This window comes from Lepidochelys kempii, chromosome 5 (assembly GCF_965140265.1).
Source record: "Lepidochelys kempii isolate rLepKem1 chromosome 5, rLepKem1.hap2, whole genome shotgun sequence".
NCBI lineage: Eukaryota > Metazoa > Chordata > Testudines > Cheloniidae > Lepidochelys > Lepidochelys kempii.
The window spans coordinates 45,589,766-45,604,697 of NC_133260.1; the positions used below are offsets into that span (position 1 = coordinate 45,589,766).

Below are 14,932 nucleotides of genomic sequence, written 5' to 3' on the forward strand. Positions count from 1 at the left end.
CATGCGCTGCCCTCACCAGTGGGTTTCACACCTAAAGCTCCCATTGGCCACGGTTCCCCATTCCTGGCCAATGGGAGCTTCGGGTGTGGAACCCCCAGCTGAGGGCAGTGTGCGGAGCCCTCTGCCCTCCCTACTCCCCCAGGGGCTGCAGGGATGTGGTGCTGACTGCTTCTAGGAGCAGTGCAGGGCCAGGGCAGGTAGGGAGCCTGCCTTTGTGGGATGTGGGGGGCACTGCCCCTCCAGGTAAGCACCGGGCTGGAGCCCAAACCCCTCCTGCCCTGAGCCCCCTGCCACACCCCTCCTGCACCCCAAACCCCTGCCCTGAACCCCCTACCACACTCTGCACCCTAACCTGAACCTCCGCCCCAACCCCTTGCCCTAAGCTCCTTCTTACACCCTGCATTCCCTGCCCCGGCCCTGCATGCAGTTTCCCCACCCAGATGTGGCCCTTGGGCCAAAAAATTTGCCCACTCCTGCTCTACAAGCTATCTTCAGACATGATAGAAATGGGTTGATAGGAATGAGTGTTAGGGAAACAGGGGGAGACTTGTGGGAGGAAGGATAAGTACAATGTAAATAATACTGCTTAGTTACTCTGTGAATCTAGTGCACAGCATGATGGAATAATGAATTGAAACACATGCACACACCCCCACACACCCCCCCCCAAAAAAAACCCACTAAAAACTAGGCAGCTATGATTGTTGTTTGTTGCTGAAGAACTGAAACTTAAGGAGATATTTCAATAAGGTGAGGATAGGGGCTTTGCAGACCAGGATTGGCATTGCATATATATGGGTAACCATGTGAAAAAATGCAGAGAGATGGTTGGGGAGAGAAAAACAAAATGTTGTAGGTGGTGTCATTGGTAGAGCTAAGGTGATAAAGGACAACACAATAAGAGACCAGGTCAAATAGGGAGGGGAAGACTTATGCCAGGACAGGATTAGAATTCAACATGACTTTGACAAACTGGAGAATGGCTCTGAAATCCACAAGATGAAATTCAGTGAATACAAGTGCAAAGTACTGCTCCTTAAAAAGGAAAAAAATCAAATGCACAAATACAAAATGGAGGAGAATTGGGGAGGTGGTAATAATACTGTAGAGGTTCTGGAGGTTATAGTGGATCATAAATTGAATATAAGCCAACAATGCGATACAATTGGAAAAAAGATAATATTCTGGGTTGTATTATCAGGTGTGTCATATGAGATATGGCAGGGTAATGAGGCTTCAGCTGGAGTACTGCGTCCAATTTTGGGAGCTACACTTTTAAGGAAGATGTGAATAAATTGGAATCCAGAGGACAGCAATAAAAATAATAAAAGGCTTAGAAAGCCTGACCTATGAGGAATGGTTTTAAAAACAAACAAACCCTGGGCATGTTTAGTCTTGGGGAAACAAGACTGAGGAGGGAACCTGATAGCTTTCAAATATGATAAGGGTAGTTTCAATGTTGACTGAAGCTAGGACAAAAAGTAATGCGCTTAATCTGCAGCAGGGGTTATTTAGGTTAGAAAGTTTTCCCTAATATCAAATAAGGATAGTTAAATACTAGAATAAGCTTCCAAGGGAGGCTGTGAAATCCCCATCATTGGAGGTTTTAAAGAACAGGTTAGACAAACACCCATCAAGGATGGTCTAAGTATACATGGTCCTGCTCAGCATGAGGGGGCTGGAGTAGATGGCCCCTCAAAGTCCCTTCTAGGCCATTTCTATTATTCTACGTTCAGGGAGTTAAAGGCAAAGACAAACTTGAACTTGATGTGGTAGAAAAAGAGGCATCTGTGGAGGTATTTAAAGAGTGCAGTGATATGATTGGATAAGTGCTGAAATGAGGGGCCAGAGAGGGGGAGGAAGATTCAGTAATGAAGATGAGATCCTGAGGGCTTGGCTTTTTACCTGTAAGGACAGAAATAAAAGGTTGGGGGTTTTTTGTTTTTGTTTTTAAATGCTATGCAACAGGAAGCTGTGCCAAGATTTAGAAATTGACTGCTCCCTTTTCTTCAGCCTACATAGACAAGGCTTAAGAAAAGGCAGATCACCACAAACTCTGTTGCAGACCAACTATATTGGACCCAAACCTTTATTCCCTGAATACCCAGAGGAAACAGATATTGTGAGTGAGCCAGAGTTTGGGCTTTCCGAAATGGATTTGTCACTAAGAGAACTGGGCAAAATATCTAGGCATAGAGGGGAAAGAGTTCATTGGAGCAATTGATCAATTGAGTTGACAGAAATGAACAGGGAAGAGGAGCCTTGGAGTGGCAGAGAAGTCTTGCACTCTGGACTCTATAGACATAAGTGTGAATTGGAAAGCTCTAACTGTTGGATTTCTAGAAGCCATTTCATGTTACTAATAATTGAAATAATATATTAATTTTTGCCCTGTCCCCCATATAGCTCCTTGTCATTACATTAAAGACTATTTTCAGCTCTGTCTCAAACTAGATCTCTGTTCTTCCTCTGTACATTTACCTAGTCCTCTCTAATTCTTTTGCAGTCTCCTCGCACTCTGGCCAGTTTTCATATGTCCTCTGTGACAGGAGCAGCTCCCTCTCTATCATCACATTTCCAGTTAAATAACAAATACTTTTTACTTGGACTTTGGACACTGTTGTCCTGTGTAATATTGTCTGTACCTATTCTTGTGCCAAAGCCTTCTGTATTCTGTGGAAGCTGACCCTACATTCTATGACAAGATTCCTGCATTCTTTGGCATGCAAACTGGAAATTCTGCAGCAGCTTCATTTAAATTTTAAAATAGATGTTTTTAACAAATTATATTACTCATGTTCATATTTAATCAGTGCAGTAGCCCCTATGTTTGGTTATTAATCTCAGTGTATTTTAGGTTTCAGAGTAACAGCCATGTTAGTCTGTATTCGCAAAAAGAAAAGGAGTACTTGTGGCACCTTAGAGACTAACCAATTTTATGTAGTTCACACAGTTTGGATGTGCCAAAGATTTTTGTATTCATATCTGCACTGTAATGAATTGTACAAGTTCGAGAAATAGTTTCCTGGGTAAGGGGTAGTGGGAGCTTTTCGGTGTCTGGTAAGAGTTGAGAAGCAGGATTTTTGTTCAAATGAGCAGCAGTAAAATAGCTCACCATGCTACCATTTAAGTTGTCACTTCTTTAGGTTTTACATTTAACAGTTTTAAGAACAAACTGTTCTTAAATAGGGAACTGTGTTGCCCCATGGTGTGGATTTGCCAACAAATTCTGCAGGTGCAGAATTATAATATCTGTTGCATGCTTTTCTATCAAGTTTTAATATTTTACAGCCAAACTTCTTAAAAACTGCCTTTGATTTTGTTCCTATAGCAAATTACAGGCACAATCAATTAGGGGTGTAAATGATGAAAATCAATGTTCAACTACCTGATTGTGTCCACAGATTACCTCTATGTCTAAATGTTATCATTTGAACCTCCAGCTGATTATAAATGCAAAATTAATGGCAGAGGTGAAGTTAGAAAGTGTTCAATACAATAAATACATTGTAGTGATTGCATTGGATTGTAGATGTTTATTAAAGGAGATTGAGCACAGGATAGTGTTGTTGAAAGTGGCAGAAAGGTCAAGAAGAATGAGAGCCTCTTGGACTTGTCTGGCAAGAAGTCATTGGTGACTTTACTGAACTGTCTCAGTGGAGTGGAGGGGTGGGGGCAAAAAGGCATAGTGCAGATCCTCAAGAAGAGAGGGAGCAGTTAAACAAGGCAGCATGAGTAGACATGTGCTTGAATATTAATTGTGATTGTATCCAGTATTCTAAAATGATTGGTACTAATAAAAAGTTGTTTTATTTAAACTTGTTTGAACCAGTAGACATGTGGTTCTTGCCACTAGCCAGGTGAGCCAGGAAATTCCTGATGTAGCTCCAAATGGTTAAAAATTCAACCACTCCAGGCAGGAAGAGAAGTGATGTGAAAAACAGATGTAAATCTCTCTGATTGCCTAAATCAAGTCATAGTTCATGCTATATAAAGCCAATACATGTGCTACACTGTGTCCCCCCCCCTTTTTTTTTAAGGCTTTTGGCCCATCTTGTGAAGAAATGGCAATGTTAAAACCACAGCAGTTCCTCCTTGTTATCTCTTAAGGGGCAAAGAACAGCTGAAATATTCCTCACACTGAGTTATGGCTGTGACACTTCTGTGATTAACACTGAACTTTTTAATCCCTTGTTTTTATTGTTGGTGTTCCTGGGCTGGTTTGAGAGCTTAGACGCTGGCCAGTTTTCATTGGCTGCAGGAATTGTTATTGGAGTGGCTGACAGCTGTCTGCCAGGTTGTCTGCACAGCCTTCCTGTGCTCTCTGCTGTTCAGCTTCACAGCTCTATTGTTCACATTGAGCCTTTTTCTTAAAATCTTTCCCAGCTGTATCCTGATATGGTAAACCACTTAAATTAGCTCCAGATTGTTATGTTTATTTTGTGTAAGATAAGCAACAAAATACACAGTCACAGCGGTCTACCTTGAGTAAACTAGGAGAAGGGGAGTACCAGGCATTTACAACAGAAATTTTTTTGCAGACGTAACTATGAAACTAAGCACAGATGAAATCACTTGTCCCTGTCATTCACATGTGACTGTTGAGGGTTTGGCAGCCCCATATCCTTGGAACAAAGTAATATTAGTTTTAAAGAAGTATTAGACCAAAGCAGCTTTTTTTTTTTTTAATAAAATAAGAAACTGAAGAAAATTGACACAATATTCTTGTATGGTTGGCAGCCTCATCAGAAGCTCCTTCACTTTTCTTGAGGCTCTGTGTTTTCCCCAACTTTAAAAGAAAAAAACCAAATAACCTTCTGTTATACATTACTATGATTGACAGTAGCTATAGACCTAAAGCTGGCTCAGGCTGGTTCCGAGTCTCACATGTGTTAGCATTTGGTCATGTCGTCTTACCTTGCAGCTGTGATTTAAAAGTAGAAAACAGTAGGATTGAGTCACTTATACAGGTATTTTCCATGCAGCTGGAAGTATAAATGCTTAATAGACTTGGCTCCTTGATACGCATACATAGCATCTGTAAAAGCACAGTAATAGTGGCCTCACTTCCTTTTTTTTTTTTAACCCCTTTATAACGGTGCTATAAATACATATCCTAATTAGGCCCTTAATGTATTTCACATACCAGTAAGTGCTGTTCTAAAATAATCACATTGTTCCTGTAAACATAGGAAGAGACCCAAATATAATATTCAAAATAAACTTCCAAATGCCTTAAGTGAATACAAACACTGAAAAGGTGCCCGCAAGCAACCAAGTTCTAGCAGTTAAGAGTTTTGAATCTTGAAATTCAATACTCCCAGGAACAGGCTCATGACTTGCTACTAGTTATCAATCCTACTTAGGCATCACTTTATCCTGTTCCTATCTACTGTACATATATAAAGGAATATTTTAAAAGAGGGAGGCTGCACTTGAAAACTAAACTCAATCTTAAATTTAATTCAGAATAAATATTTACAAAACCCCTTTATTTTAAAGGGGAGCAACTGTCTTCTCAATTGATTTTCCTTAAGATGGAAGTGAAAATAAAGTTGCCTCGCTTAGTTAAAAGACAAACAATCAGTTCATCAAAAGTCCTGAAACTGGAACTAGCAACATGAATGATCATTGACCATATTTTCCTCACTGAACACTGCGTGCACATATTTTGTACAGGATTACAGGCAGTTGATGGTGTTACTATGTAAGCAGCTCTCAGTTTCTGGAATAGCAGCAACAGAAATTATTTCTTTCATTATTTTGAAGACATTTTCATTTGTTTCTACATTAAATGTCCAAATACATATTATAAAATAAAGAAAAATAAACATCTTTATAATACTGCAGGGCTTTAGACAAATCCTCCGAACAGAATTTGGCATGGTCTCCGTATCAGAAAGATGCGTGCAGGATCAGTTTATCACAGGGGCCTATGAAGAGAAATTCCAAGGGTCAGCGGTGCTCTCTACTCCTGTGAACCTCAGAAAAATTCAGCAGTTTTTAAATTGTAAATTGGTTCAATGCGGTGCACAGGTGAGAAGAGAAAATTGCGTGTATTAGAATGCTGGGTATGAAAATAAGCACCATGGATATGGTAAGGAGACTAGGAAATATTTTTTTTTTGTCAGAAAGAACTCAAGTCCAGTTGTTATAACTGGAGATGAGCCTGAAACAAAAGACTGAACCTAAACCCCCTCAACAAATATTAGGACAGATCTGCTCTAGACCAACTATTTAGTTAAAATGCGTTCTTCTTAAGTGCTGAAGTATGATATACTGTTGATGAGTAGGCTTGCAATATCTGAGTGTTTATTTATATTGTCCCTGCTACCTAAGGCTACATTTTTCTCCTTACTCTGCTCTCAAATTCATTATTTGTAACCTCAGTGGTGGTGTTTTGATTGCCTATTTAGGATATTAAGATGGCTACATTTTAAAGGAACTTCTTGCATCTGTAACTTTATTCTTTTGAACAGAATAATAACTTTCTTTAAACATTGTATATGACAGGCTATGCCTTATTCTGTTTTTATACATTCTCATATATATACATTCTGTGTATATACATTCTCATATATATAAAAAATATAAATAAATGGTTGGCATACAAAGCTAGGCACCCATGTTAGGTATACAAATGGATTTGGGTGCGTAACTGTAGGTGCCCACACTTCGAAATTTTGGCAAAACTTTATTAGCCTTATTGTCTTCAGTTTTTAAAAAATCATGTAACATATGTACTCTGCTGGAAGTTAAGTTGTTTCAGTGTTTTGCCAAAAGTTTATTTTCCAGAGTGTGTTGCACCTGGGGACGCACAATAGTCATGCAGCTAGACTTATGTTGATTGGTGAATTACATCCTTTATAATAGTGAAAACTGCAGCATTTTTCTTAAGGGAGATCAACTATATTTTTCTGTATTCTTAAAATGTCTTCTTTTAAAATTGGATCACATTTATTCCACAAATGCTAAAGAATATTAGTAGGTTTATATATTTGGCCCTGGCCTGAAGATGGAATAAACAGCCAAATGAAAGGGGCTCTTATGGACGTAATTTGCCTCACCACTGTACCACTGCTAACTCTCGTCTAAATACATTAGAGGTATAAATACCAGAGAGGAAGAGGAGTTATTTATGTTAAGCACCAATACTGGCACAAGAACAAATGGATAAAAACTGTTCATCAACAAGTTTAGGCCTGAAATTAGACAAAGGTTTCTAATAATCAGAGGAGTGAAGTTCTGGAACAGCCTTCCAAGGGGAGCAATGAGGGCAAAAAACTTAACGGGCTTCAAGACTGAGCTTGATAAGTTTATGAAGGGGCTGGTATGACAAGACTACCTACAATGCCATGTGGCCCAACTGGGACTGCTAGTAGCAAATGTCCCCAACATTCAGAGATGGGACTCTAGATAGAGAGGGCTCTGAGTTACTACAGAGAATTCTTTCCCTAGTGTCTGGCTGGTGGGTCATGCGGATATGCTCAGGGTCCAATTGATTGCCATATTGGGGTTGGGAAGGAATTTTCCCCCAGGTCAGATTAGCAGAGACCCTGAGGGGGGATTCACCTTCCTCTGCAGCATGGAGCATGGGTCACTTGCTGTTTTAAACTAGAGTAAATGGTGGAATCTGTAACTGGAAGTCTTGAAATCATGATTTGAGGGCTTCAGTAACTTAGCCAGAGATTAGGGGTCTGTTACAGAAGTGGGTGGGTGAAGTTCTGTGGCCTGCAATTGCAGGAGGTCATGATGATCATGACGGTTCCTTCTGGCCTTAAAATCTGAGTTTGAGTCTATGATACAGGACTCAATTTAATAAAGGATTAGAGGAGGATAGTTAATGCAAATCAACATGCATTTATGGAAGATTACAAGTTTGGTTGATAAAAATAATAGTGTTAATGTTATATACTTCTATAAGGTGTTTGACTTGGTCCCTCATGACATTTTGATTAAAAAAATTAGAATAATATAAAATTAACAGGGCACACATTAAATGGATTTAAAAACTGGCTAACTGCTAGTTGTCAAAATGTAAATGTAAGCTGGAAATCGTCATTGAGCTGGTATGTTTCCAGTGGAGTCCTGCAGGAATTGGTTCTTGGCCCTACACTCATTAACATTTTTTATCAATGACCTGGAAGAAAACATAAAATCATCACTAATAAAGCTTGGAGATGACCCAAAAATTGGGGGAGTGGTAAATAATGAAGAGGTCAGGTCACTGATACAAAGTGATGTGGATCACGTGATAAATGGGGTGCAAGGAAACAATATACATATTAATATCTAAATGTAAATGTATATCACTAGTAACAAAGATTGTAGGCCATACTTACATCATGGGGAACTCTATCTGGGGAAGCAGAGGCTCTGGGGAAAAAAAATATGGGGGTCGTGGTGGATAATTAATAGAACATGAGCTCCCAGTGGGAGGCTCTGGCCAAAAGTACTAATGCAATCCTAGGACGCATAAACACAGGAATCCTGAGTAGGAGTAGAGAGGTTATTTTATCATTGTATTTGGCTTGGGTGTAATTGCTTCTGGCATATTGTCTAGTTTTGGTGCCCAGAGTTCAAGAAGGATGTTGATAAATTGGAGAGGGTTCATAGAGGAGCCATAAGAATGATTTAAAGGATGAAGAAAATCATGCCTTATAGTGATAGACTCAAAGAGCTCAATCTCTTTAGCATAACAAAGAGAAGGTTAAGGGGTGACTTGATTACAGTCTATAAGTATCTATGTGGGGTACAAATACTTAGTACTGGGCTCTTCTATCTAGCAGAGAAAAGATATAACATGATTCAATGGCTGGATGTTGAAGTTAGACAAATTCAGAATGAAAATAAGAGGTAAATTTTTAACTGAGGGAAATTAACCATTGGAACAATTTATCAAGGTTCATGGTGGATTCTCCATCACTGACAACTTTTAAATCAAGATTGGATGTTTTTCTAAAAATACACTCTAGGAATAATTTTGGGGACGTTCTATGGCCTGTGTTATACAGAAGGTGAGACTATATGATGATAGTAGTCCCTACAGGGCCTTGGAATCTTGGGAGCTAGCGAACAGGAGAGGCTAACGGCAGTTTTGTGAGGGAGTTCTCCAGCTGAAGGAGGAGCAATTAGGTGACCCTTGGGATAAGTTTGTTTGTCCTTTGTGTGTGTGTGTGTGTGTTTGTTTGGTGTGCTTGCTGCTTGACTGAAATATACCATGTGGTCTGTTTGTTTGGGGGACAGCTTGCTGAGCCTAACGGCCTGCTAGGCAAGGCTGAGAGCTTCTTAAGAAGGCTTAGATCCCTAAGCACTTTAGCACTCATCAACCCTTAACCAGGGAGTGGGGCTACTCAGGAAGACCTGGACTTGCCTGTCTGGTCTGAGGGTTGCAGATCTCTCGAGACATCTAGATAGACTTATGTGTAGTGCTGGGAGGAGCCGGTGGGCGTGGTTCATGTAGGTACTAATGACATAGGGAAGGATAGGAGAGAGGTCCTAGAGGCCAAATTTAGGCTGCTAGGTTAGAGATTGAAGTCCAGGATCTCCATGGTATCATTCTCTGAAATGCTTCCAGTTCCACGCATAGGGCCAGTTAGACAGGCAGAACTGCAGAGTCTCAATGCGTGGATGAGACAATGGTGTAGGGAGAAGGGGTTTAGATTTATTAGGAACTGGGGAAACTTTTGGGAAAGGGGGAGCCTAAACAGGAAGGATGGGCTCTACCTCAACCAAAATGGAACCAGATTGCTGGCACTTAAAATTTAAAAGGTCATAGAACAGTTTTTAAACTAAGAGTTGGGGAAAAGACAACCAGTGCAGAGGAGACATCCCTTGGGGAGGCTCTATTAATGGAGATTCTCTATGTCCTAGTAAGGAGGAGAGCATGGAATATGATAAAATATGGGTAGGATCTTATGAGAAACTGTCAAATGAAAAAGAGGCCAATTCAATTACATCATGTAATGGCAAACAGCTAAAAAGTGACAAGTTTGTAAAGTGATAATATACAAATGCTAGAAGTCTAAATAATAAGTTGGGTGAACTAGAGTGCATATTGATATAATAGGCATCACAGAAACTTGGTGGAATGAGGATAATCAGTGGGGCACAGTAATACCAGGGTACAAAATGTATTGGAAGGTCAAAACAAGTCATGCTGGTGGGGGAGTGGCACTATATGTGAAAGAAAGTGTAGAATCTAATGAAGTAAAAATCTTAAGTGAACCAAACTGTAGCATAGAATCTCTATGGATAGTAATTCCATGCTCTAACAGTAAGAATATAGCAGTAGGGAATTATTACTGACCAGCATGGTAATAGTAACTGTGAAATGCTCAGGGAGATTAGAGAGGCTATAAAAATAAAAACTCAGTAATAATGGGGGCTTTCAACTATCCCCATACTGACTGGGTACATGTCACCTCTGTACGGGATGTAGAGATAAAGTTTCTTGACACCTTAAATGACTGCTTCTTGGAGCAGCTAGTCCTGGAACCCACAAAAGGAGAGGCAATTCTTGATTTAGTCCTAAGTGGAGCATAGAATCTGGTCTAAGAGGTGAATATAGCTGGACTGCTTGGTAATAGTGAGCATAATATAATTAAATTTAACATCCCTGTGGTGGGGAAAACACCACAGCAGCCCAACACTGTAGCATTTAATTTCAGAAAGGGGGACTACACAAAAACGAGGAAGTTAATTAAACAGAAATTAAAAGGTACAGTGCCAAAAGTGAAATCACTGCAAGTTGCATGGAAACTTTTTAAAGACACCATAATAGAGGCTCAACTTAAATGTATAGCCCAAATTAAAAAACTTAGTAAGAGATCCAAGAGTGCCACCATGGCTAAACAACAAAGTAAAAGAAGCAGTAAGAGGCAAAAAGGCATCCTTTAAAAAGTGGAAGTTAAATCCCTTAAGAAAAAAGAAAGGAGCATAAACGTTGGCAAATTAAGTGTAAATATAATTAGGAAGGCCAAAAAAGAATTTGATGAACAGCTAGCCAAAGACTCAAAAAGTAATAGAAATTTTTTTTTAAGTACATCAGAAGCAGGGAGCCTGCTCTACAAGCCGTGGGGCCAATGGACGATTGAGATGCTAAAGGAGCACTCAAGGACTATAAGGCCATTGCGGAGAAACTAAATAAATTCTTTGCATCGGTCTTCTTGGCTGAGGATGTGAGGGAGATTCCCAAACCTGAGCCATTCTTTTTAGGTGACAAATCTGAGCCGCTGTCCCAGATTGAGGTGTTATTAGAGGAGGTTTTGGAACAAATTGATAAACTAAACAGTAATAAGTCACCAGGGCCAGATGGTATTCACCAAGAATTCTGAAGAAACTCAAATGTGAAATTGCAGAACTACTAACTGTGGGTTTGTAACCTATCATTTAAATCCGCTTCTGTCCCAAATGACTGGAGGATAGCTAATGTGATGCCAATTTTTAAAAAGGGCTCCACAGGTGATCCTGGCAATTACAGGCTGGTAAGCTTGACTTCAGTACCATGAAAACTGGTTGAAACTATAGTCAAGAACAAAATTGTCAGACACATAGATTAACGTAATTTGTTGGGGAATAGTCAACATGGTTTTTGTAAAGGGAAATTATGCCTCACCAATCTACTAGAATTCTTTGCGGGGGGGTCAACAAGCATGTGGACAGGGGGGAATCCAGTGGATATAGTGTACTTACATTTTTAGAAAGCCTTTGACAAGGTCCTTCACCAAAGGCGCTTAAGCACAGTAAGCTGTCATGGGATAAGAGGGAAGGTCCTCTCCTGGATCAGTAACTGGTTAAAAGATAGGAAACGAAGGGTAGGTATAAATAGTCAGTTTTCAAAATGGAGAGAGGTAAATAGTGGTGTCCCCCATGGGTAGTACTGGGATGAGTCCTATTCAAAATATTCATAAATGATCTGGAAAAAGGAGTAAACAGTGAGGTGGCAAAATTTGCTGCTGATACAAAACTACTCAAGATAAATAAATCCCAAGCAGACTGCGAAGAGCTACGAAAGAATCTCATAAAAGAGGGTGACTGGGCAAGAAAATGGCAGATGAAATTCAGTGTTAATAAATGCAAAGTAATGCACTTTGTAAAACATAATCCCAACTATACATATAAAATGATGGGGTCTAAATTAGCTGTTACAATTCAAGAAAGTGATCTTGGAGTCATTGTGGATAGTTCTCTGAAAACATCCACTCAATGTGCAGTGGAGTCAAAAAAGCAAACAGAATGTTGGGAATCCTTAAAGGCATAAATAATAAGACAGAAAATATCATATTGCCTCTCCATATAAATCCATGGTATGCCCACATCTTGAATACTGCGTGCAGATGTGGTCACCCCATCTCAAAAAAGATATATTGGACTTGGAAAAGGTTCAGAAAAGGGCAACAAAAATGATTGGGGTATGGAATGGTCGGCTTCCATATGAGGAGAGATTAATAAGACTGGGACTTTTCAGCTTCGAAAAGAGACGACTAAGGGGGGATATGATAGAGGTCTATAAAATCATGATTGTTGCAGAGAAAGTAAATAAGAAAGTGTTATTTACTCCTCCTCATAACACAAGAACTAGGGGTTCACAAATGAAATTAATAGGCAGCAGCTTTAAAACAAAAGGAAGTATTTTTTCACACAATGCACAATCAACCTGTGGAACTCCTTGCAGGAGGATGTTGTGAAGGTCAAGACTACAACAGGATTCAAAAAAGAACTAGATAAGTTCATGGAAGATAGGTCCATTAATGGCTATTAGCCAGGATGGGCAGGGATGGTGTCCCTAGCCTCAGTTTGCCAGAAGCTGGGTACAGACAACATGGGATGGATCACTTGGTGATTACCTGTTCTGTTCATTCCCTCTGGGGCAGCTGGCATTGGTCCCTGTCAGAAGACAGGATACTGGGCTAGATGGACCTTTGGTCTGAGCCAGTATGGCTGTTTTTGTGTTCTTAATGTCAGATTTCAGAGTAACAGCCATGTTAGTCTGTATTTGCAAAAAGAAAAGGAGTACTTGTGGCACCTTAGAGACTAACCAATTTATTTGAGCATCACGAAAGCTTATGCTCAAATAAATTGGTTAGTCTCTAAGATGCCACAAGTACTCCTTTTCTTTTTGTTCTTAATGTGTTACAGATTAATCAGTCTGATTCTATTTCATATCAAATGGGAATTATTGTTAATTGATGGATTATATAAACCTTGCATCTTTACAAAGGGTGAATCATAGAATATCTGGGTTAGAAGGGACCTAAGGAGGTCATCTAGTCCAACCCCCTGCTCAAAGCAGAACCAATCCCCAACTAAATTATCCCAGCCAGGGCTTTGTCAAGCCTGACCTTAAAAATATCTAAGGAAGGAGATTCCACCACCTCCCTAAGTAACCCATTCCAGTGCTTCACCAGCCTCTTAGTGAAAAAGTCACCTCCTCCCCATACTGTGCTGCCCAGTGCAGTAGACTGGGAGCTGACCTTGTTCGTGAAGACAGAGGCAAAAAAAGCATTGAGTACATTAGCTTTTTCCACTTCCTCTGTCACTAGGTTACCTCCCCCATTCAGTAAGGGGCCCACGCTTTCCCTGACCACCACCTTGTTGTGAACATACCTGTAGAAACGCTTCTTGTTACTCTTAACATCCCTTGCTAGTTACAACTCCAGTTGTGATTTGGCCTTTCTGATTTCACTCCTACATGTCTGAGCCATATTTTTATACTCCTCCCTGGTCATTTGTCCAAGCTTCCACTTCTTGTCAGCTTCTTTTTTGTGTTTAAGATCAGCAAGGATTTTGCTGTTAAGCCAAGCTGGTCGCCTGTCATACTCACTATTCTTTCTACACATCGAGATGGTTTGTTCCAAGCCAGCTCTCTTGGACTCCTTTCCCCCTCACGTTGTTCTCCCAGGGGATCCTGCCCATCAGTTTCCTGAGGGAGTCAAAGTCTGCTTTTCTGAAGTCCAGGGTCCGTATTCTGCTGTTCTCCTTCCTTCCTTTTGTCAGGATCCTGAACTCGACCATCTCATGGTCAGTGCCTCCCACATTCCCATCCACTTTTGCTTCGCCTACTAATTCTTCCCGGTTTGTGAGTAGCAGGTCAAAAAGAGCTCTGCCCCAGTTGGTTCCTCCAGCACTTGCACCAGAAAATTGTCCCCTACACTTTTCAAAAATTTCCTGGATTGTGTGTGCGCTGCTGTATTGCTCTCCCAGCAGATATTGAGGTGATTGAAGTCCCCCATGAGAACCAGGGCCTGTGATCTAGTAACTTCTGTTAGTTGCCTGAAGAAAGGCTCATCCACCTCATCCCCCTGGTCTGGTGGTCTATAGCAGACTCCCACCTCTAATCAAGACAATTTACATGCTGAAGCCTGGTCAGTAAGACTGGCACAAAAAGTAGAAAAGCTTGGTAGGGGCTGTTTATTTGCAGGTGAGAGGATACAAAGGTTGAACGGGAGAAGTGGAGCTGAAATTACATAGTATAGCTTTTGAATACAATCCTGGATGAATTTGAGGACTGATTCTTGGGAATGTCACTTGGAGCGTGGGTGTCTGGTATGATAACCCAGGCACATCAAAAGAACTCAAAGGTATAATAGGGCCATGAGAAGTAAAGACATGAGAAAACCCTGTAGAATTGTGAGGCTGCACAGTCAAAAGGGTCTGAGGGAAGAAAAGGGGATAGTGCTTTCTAGACATGTAAGGCTGTACCTTACATGTACTACAACTGAACCAAGGTGGGTCTGTTTGGCTTAACTCTTAACACCGGCTATGTTACGCTTACTGCTTATTTTATTTTGAATCTGATTTATTTTAATTTCTGCCTTTAAAAATCCAAACTATAATTAGCCCATTTGAGTCCTAGGTAAAATGTCCTGAAGTCAAGTGGGGATACATCACTGAAGTGCAGACAGCATTCTGACCTTTTCTGACAGGCAGT

The 14,932-nt window shown here is 40.4% G+C and overlaps 1 protein-coding gene across 2 annotated transcripts in view; it reads left to right on the forward strand.

The window, feature by feature from the left end:
• The window catches only part of ARSB (arylsulfatase B), a 100,227-nt gene that overhangs the window by 29,682 nt on the left and 55,613 nt on the right, over positions 1–14,932 (forward strand). The gene's annotated exons all lie outside the window — the stretch shown is intronic.